Consider the following 6,554-nt stretch of genomic DNA (forward strand, 5'->3'; position numbering starts at 1 on the left):
CCAGAAAGCAAGGCGATTAAACAGACAGCGGGCTCAATTGCAGCGCACGACGCAGGAGGGGAAAAGAGAGTGGACGGGCAGGTGGCGGTTGTGCAGCAGAGCTGTAGTTACAGCGGAGGAGGCAGCTCCCGCAGTCTCAGCCCTTCTTCGCCGGCCCTTCTAACTTTCTGAAGAAAAGCATCTTGTGCCTGAAATTTCTCCTTGGTCTCCATCTTTTCTACAACATTTCGCTGATGCGGAATTATTGTTTTGCAGGCTTTCAAAAGAAGGGTGGGTGGGTGGGTGGTTTTTTTTTTTTTTTTTTTTTTGCTCTCTGGAATAATTTAAATGTGACTAAGATTTCACACATGGCATGTGCATGCACTCCTCAGTAAGAAACGCATGCCTTGGGTGAGGGGAAAAGAATGGAATGGGGAAATAATGGTGTCTGGATAACCAGGTAGCTGTATGCTCCCAAGTGAGTTTCTCACGGGATAAATATAATGGGCGTGTACCTAAGTGACACATAGTATATACACAATATGGTATTTTCTATCAATTTTCAGCTTGGAAAAGAGATGACTAAGAGGAGATATGAGAGAGATCTATAAAATTGTGAATGGTGTGGAAAAAGTGAATAAGGAAGTGTTATTTACCCCTTCACATAACACAAGAACCAGGAGCACCCAATTAAATTAATAGGTATCAGGTTTAAAACAAACAGAAGTACTTCACACAACACAGTCAATCTATGAAGGCCAAAACTATAACGGGGTTAAAGAAACAATTAGATAAGTTCATGGACCATTGGTCCATCAGTGGCTATTTGCCATGGGGTATCCCTAGTCTCTGATTGCCAGAAACTGTGAGTGGATGACAGGAGATGGATCACTCAATGATTGCCTGTTCTATTCATTCCCTCTGAAGCACCTGGCATTGGCCACTACTGGAAGACAGCATACTGGGCTATATGGACTATTGGTCTGACCCAGAATGGCTGTTCTTATGAATTAATATCAAAACCTCTGTACCGTTTCTTGCAATCTAGTTGCAGCAATTCTGCACCCTTTTCTGCAGTGCACTGAATGCAGTAGTCCAATCCACGCATGTTTAATTATATTAGAGTTTCAGAATATAAATTCTCCCAGGAAGAGCTTTTCCTCTTTCATTAATTGGATCTAGCAGATCCTTGTGGTCCTGAGGCGGGTAGAAATCGATTTATCCGGGATCGATAAGACGTGATATATCAATCCCCGAACGCGCTCACCGTCGACTCCGGAACTCCACCAGAGCGAGCGGCGGTAGCGCAGTCGACGGGGGAGCCGCGGCCGTCAATCCCGCGCCGTGTGGACCCCAGGTAATTCGATTTTAGATACTTCGACTAAGTTGCATATCTTAGATTGATCCCCCCCCAGTGTAGACCAGCCCAAAGATGCAGTAGCCAAGTTTTGATTCCATGCTAGAACAGCCTGGTGCAGTGACATTCTGTTAAAGGGGTCAGGAACTGCCTAAGCCTGTTATACAGTATTCCAGCTTTATATGTTAACAGAGCACTGCAAAATTGGAGATGATTAAATTCTCTTAGTATCCATTCATAAAAATTCTCCCTCAAATTTGGGAGTTTCATTTTAATCCAAGAGGATATAATATTAGAAGAAACATACACGAGTTAAGAAAAAACGGGTTAAGATCTGCTACAACCGCATCCCCATTTTCTACAGAAATTTGCATATACAGATATACACCTCTACCCGGATATAACGCTGTCCTCGGGAGCCAAAAAATCTTACCGCTTTATAGGTGAAACTGCGTTATATCGAACTTGCTTTGATCCGCCGGAGTGCGCAGCCCCTCCCTCCCGGAGCACTGCTTTACCATGTTATATCCGAATTTGTGTTATATCGGGTCGCGTTATATCAGGGTAGAGGTGTATTGAATGTAGCAACAATGGTAGCATAGTAGCCTTGCCTGTTGCAATAAAGATATACACCTCTACCCCGATATAACGCGACCCGATATAACACAAATTCGGATATAACGCGGTAAAGCAGTGCTCCGGGGGGGGCGGGGCTGCGCACTCCGGCGGATCAAAGCAAGTTCGATATAACGCAGTTTCACCTATAACGCGGTAAGATTTTTTGGCTCCCGAGGACAGCGTTATATCGGGGTAGAGGTGTATATTGCAAAAGCTTTGTGTTTGGCTAACTGAAACTTCCTCCAGTTAAAATTATTTTCTGTGTTGGTCCCAGTCTGCACCAAAACTAAACTACAGAGTCTAACATGCTATAGCTGTATTTGCATATCGTTTGGTGGCTTATAATCAGTGCTGGGTTTACAATGGCGCCATGGAGCCAGGCCCATGCTCAGAAGGGGCCCCATCCTGCTCTGCTTGCACTGTTCCCTGAGACCGCGCCAGCCCGCTGGCTCCCCCATGCTCACCACTTGCTCCTCTTGGCCTGCCCGCTGGCCGGCCGAGGGTTCCTCTCCCCCCTGGCCCCACCCGCCGGCTTCTCTCTGCCTCCTGGCTGGACCCCAGTGCACCTCCGGCTCCAGGTAGTCTCTGCTTCCCACCACCTGTGGGGCCCCACCTGTCTCCCTGGAGCTGAACCGCCTGGGACTGATGCAGAAGCCTGGCCAGTCTCGGCCAGTTGCGGGGGGAGGGGGCACAGTGTGCTGGTTTGTAAATAGTGCCCTCGCACTGGGCTGGGCAGACCGCCCCTACCATGCCATGCCCCTGGCCGGCCCCTCACTCCGGGGACCAACCCCCCCCACCCTGCACCATGCTCCATTGCCACCATAGAGGCCCACAAATATGTTTGGCACCAGGCCCACAAAAGGTTAATCCGTCCCTGTCTACAATCAGTTTCACTGGACAGCAGTTCCTGGTACCTATTGCTGCTGACCTCAGAAATTCACCAAAGTAATTGGAGATGCTGGCCATTTCCTATTTCTACTAATTTTCTGGTGATCCAGCAACTCTTGTCAGCTGGGAGATCATGCTGAAATGACCAGTGACCTGCATATTCAGAAGGCTATTCTGTTGATTGTTATACTTGGAGGGAAGAATGGGGGAATATGCTGCCTACAGTGTATCCAGGATGAACTCATTAATACAAGAATTGTTGAATTTGTGTGTTCTATAGCCATAACAACTGTCACTTTAAGATGACTAAGACTTGGAATAGAAAATGTAACAACGTGGAATAACCACGATGTATATGTGTTATGTTTTTTAACTGATGCACAAGCCCTTAGCTCAGATTTCATTTATTTGGACACAACATATCCGTGTTTTTTTGTTTAAACATATTTTCAAAGATACCAAATACTACTGTATAATGAACATAATAAAATGACTGAAAAATTAAATGTAGACTAGAAATCATATGTACTACAATAGATAATGTTCATAGCTAAGAACCTTATGACTGTAGAAGTAGGACAATCCACTCAAACTGTGCATATGATAGTATGGAAGACCACAAAAATATTCTGTAATTGAATATCTTGGCAGAACTTCAGACTTGAAAATGTAATGGCTCAGTATATTTTTTTATTCAAACTATTTAGAGTCCAAAATTATGCTTCATGAACAAAATTCAAGTTTCTTGTTTCTTACAGGATTTACTTAGAATGTTTACTGTTTCACAGTATTTTCAAATATTTCACTTTTCAGAATTCTAGGATCTCTACAGTTGTCCTGTAATGCTGAGGAATGCACATTTCCAGAACACAGACAGAGTTTGGGGCACTGAAATACAAAGGTTGTGCATCTGTCAAATTCATTAGGACTGAGTATCATGTTTGTAGATCCTAATGGGAGACAAACACAGTGGTGATCTTTGATCACTCTATCTGTGTCAAAACAGTAATCAACACTCAAGGGAAAGGAAGGGCATGATAACAATTATAATGGCTCCTACTCTAGAGTAAAATATGTACCACTGCACCTAACATGAACATTGCCAAATATCATAATCTCATAGGCCTGAGTTTGATAACTCTGTTTTACAGAAAACTGAGCTTTGAACAAATCCAATGTAACAGCAGCAGCATTCTCTAATGTGTTGTTGAATCTTTGTACATTAATGATGTTTTAGGTTCAAACTCCGAAACTTGAATAATACTGTCTATAGCAGTGGTCTCCAACCTTTTTACGCACAAGATCACTTTTTGAATTTAAGTGCAACCTAGGATCTACCCCGCCCCACTCTTGAGGCCCCGCCCCACTCACATCCTCCCCCCCCCCCCCCCTGTCGCTCGCTCTCCCTCACTCACTTTCACCGGGCTGGCGCAGGGGGTTAGGGTATGAGAGGGGGTGCAGGCTCTGGGCTAGGGCCGAGGGGTTCAGAGTGTGGAAGGGGGCTCTGGGCTGAGCCTGGGGCAGGGGGTGGGGTTGCAGGAGGGGTTGGGGGTGCAAGCTCTGGGAGGGAGTTTGAGTGCAGGAGGAGGCTCAGGGCTGGGGCAGGGGGTTTGGGGCGTAGGAGGGGGTACTGAGTGCTGGCTATGGGAGGGGGCTCAGCGCTGGGGTGCAGGCTCCTGCTGGGTGGCACTTACATCAGGCGGCTCCCAGTCGGCAGTGCAGCGGGGCTAAGGGAGGCTCCCTGCCTGTCCTGGCCCCACGCCACTCCTGGAAGCGGCCATCATGCCCCTGCGGCCCTGGGGTGAGCGGGGGCATGTGGCTCCGCAGGCTGCCCCTCTCTGCAAGCAGCACTTCTGCAGCTCCCATTGGCCACAGTTTCCTGTTCCAGGCCAATGGGAGCTACAGGGGCAGTGCTTGCAGGCAGGAGCAGTGCACAGAGACCCCTGCCCCTCCACCTCCAGGGGCCTCGAGGCGTGCTGGCCTCTTCCGGGAGCGGCGCATTGCCAGGGCAGGCAGGGAGCCTGGTTAACCCCACTGCATCACCAGATTAGCGGCTGGAGATCGCGATCTACTGGTTGGTGACCATTGGTCTACAGGATAAAGAAATTCCATGTTTTTGTTGTCACACAGCATGATCTTGCTGTTCTGAGCTGCAAAGTACAGGAAGTTTCTTAGTCTAATATGTGTCTTTCTATGGAAAGAATAATTTAATCAGTGGGTATTTCTATTCTTCTCATATTATGCAATGATTCATTTTTGGTTGCATGCCTTTCAGTTTTTGACTCTGTATTGTACGCTGTTCCATGAGAACACTAATGCATTTGTAATATGAGTGTCCTTTGATTAGATTTGACATTTTTGATTATTATTTGTTAGTTATAAATGCAACATAATAGCACACACTGAGATTCCCTCATCAGAAATCCTGCCTACAACTATATATCCACTTAGCAGCTTTCTTTTCTTCAGTGTTTAATGAATTAGTAGATGAGCTCATACTTTTCCATCACAGTGATCTACTGCATCAAGAGATAAAAGCAGGTCACAGAAATATTTGAAATCTAAACATTTTAATAAGCTTTGCTAGAGATATAATTATTCAATCTAGTTAGAGACTAAAAGAAACTGAGTATTCAGTGAGCAATCTGGGGGATTATTTTACTAATCCGAAAAGGAACTGTAAAATACCACTAGCTCTCATAGCATGCTTAATTGTCTAGAAACCTGTTTTAAATTGTTCAATATTAGAATGTTAGATTTGATTATGAAGTCATAAATTGTTAATCTTTCCTGAGGTGAAAACTTTTTTACTGCCTGAAGAGGTTAATACAGCCAAGAATAGAAGGAAGATGAGAAACCATAAACACATATGCCAATTGTTTCCTCTGTGTCTATACCAGAACTAATTAACTATATAATTTCTAACTAGAATTTGTAGGGTAACATGAAGCATAGCAGTATTCACACAGAACTGGAGCTAGATCACATTTACACTTAGGATGAACATGAAAGCATTAGGAGGGAGGGAAAAAACACTTTTTTTGCCCTATTACTATTTTATTATTTGTTTTCACTAGTGACCACAATATGCTAGGCACTGTACAAACACAGGAGAAGGCATGATCTCTTCCCAGAAAGCACATAGTCTAATACAGACAATGGGTAGGAGAAAGGAGAAAACATACAGATAAAGGGATTCATGTGGTGACTGACCAAGTTTTGATAGTCTATATATTAAGAAAAAATGTATTATCTCCAATTACCTCTCATTACCTGTCATTGTTACCTCTCATTACCTGTCATTGTTAGGCAGCTTGGGTGCCATCCACAAAGCAACTTAGGCATCCAAACTCCAGAGTTCAGCGCCTAAGTCACCGTACGCAGAACTACTGCAATCCACGAAACTCCGCTTGGCTTCCACCTACCCTGTAGGTGCCTACACTCACTCAGCACCTTACCTTCAACTGTAGAAGATCCCTTAGCCCCTAAGTTTTATATCCTGGGGCATGCTCACTGCAGCCTCCCTCTAGACATCTGGGTGCTTATCTCCCACCTAAGCCCCAGGTGATTCATAAATTGGAGGAAGATGGGTGGATGAATGCCTAAATCACAAATTGTGATCAGGTGCAAAGGAAAAAAGATGAGATAGAGTCTGATCCAGAGGGTGAGAACCATCCTGTCCAAGATCCCACCAAGGTGACCACTTCAGTGG

The sequence above is a fragment of the Terrapene carolina genome, unplaced genomic scaffold, assembly GCF_002925995.2.
Source record: "Terrapene carolina triunguis isolate 2854851 unplaced genomic scaffold, T_m_triunguis-2.0 Scaffold211, whole genome shotgun sequence".
Classification (NCBI taxonomy): Eukaryota; Metazoa; Chordata; order Testudines; family Emydidae; genus Terrapene; species Terrapene triunguis.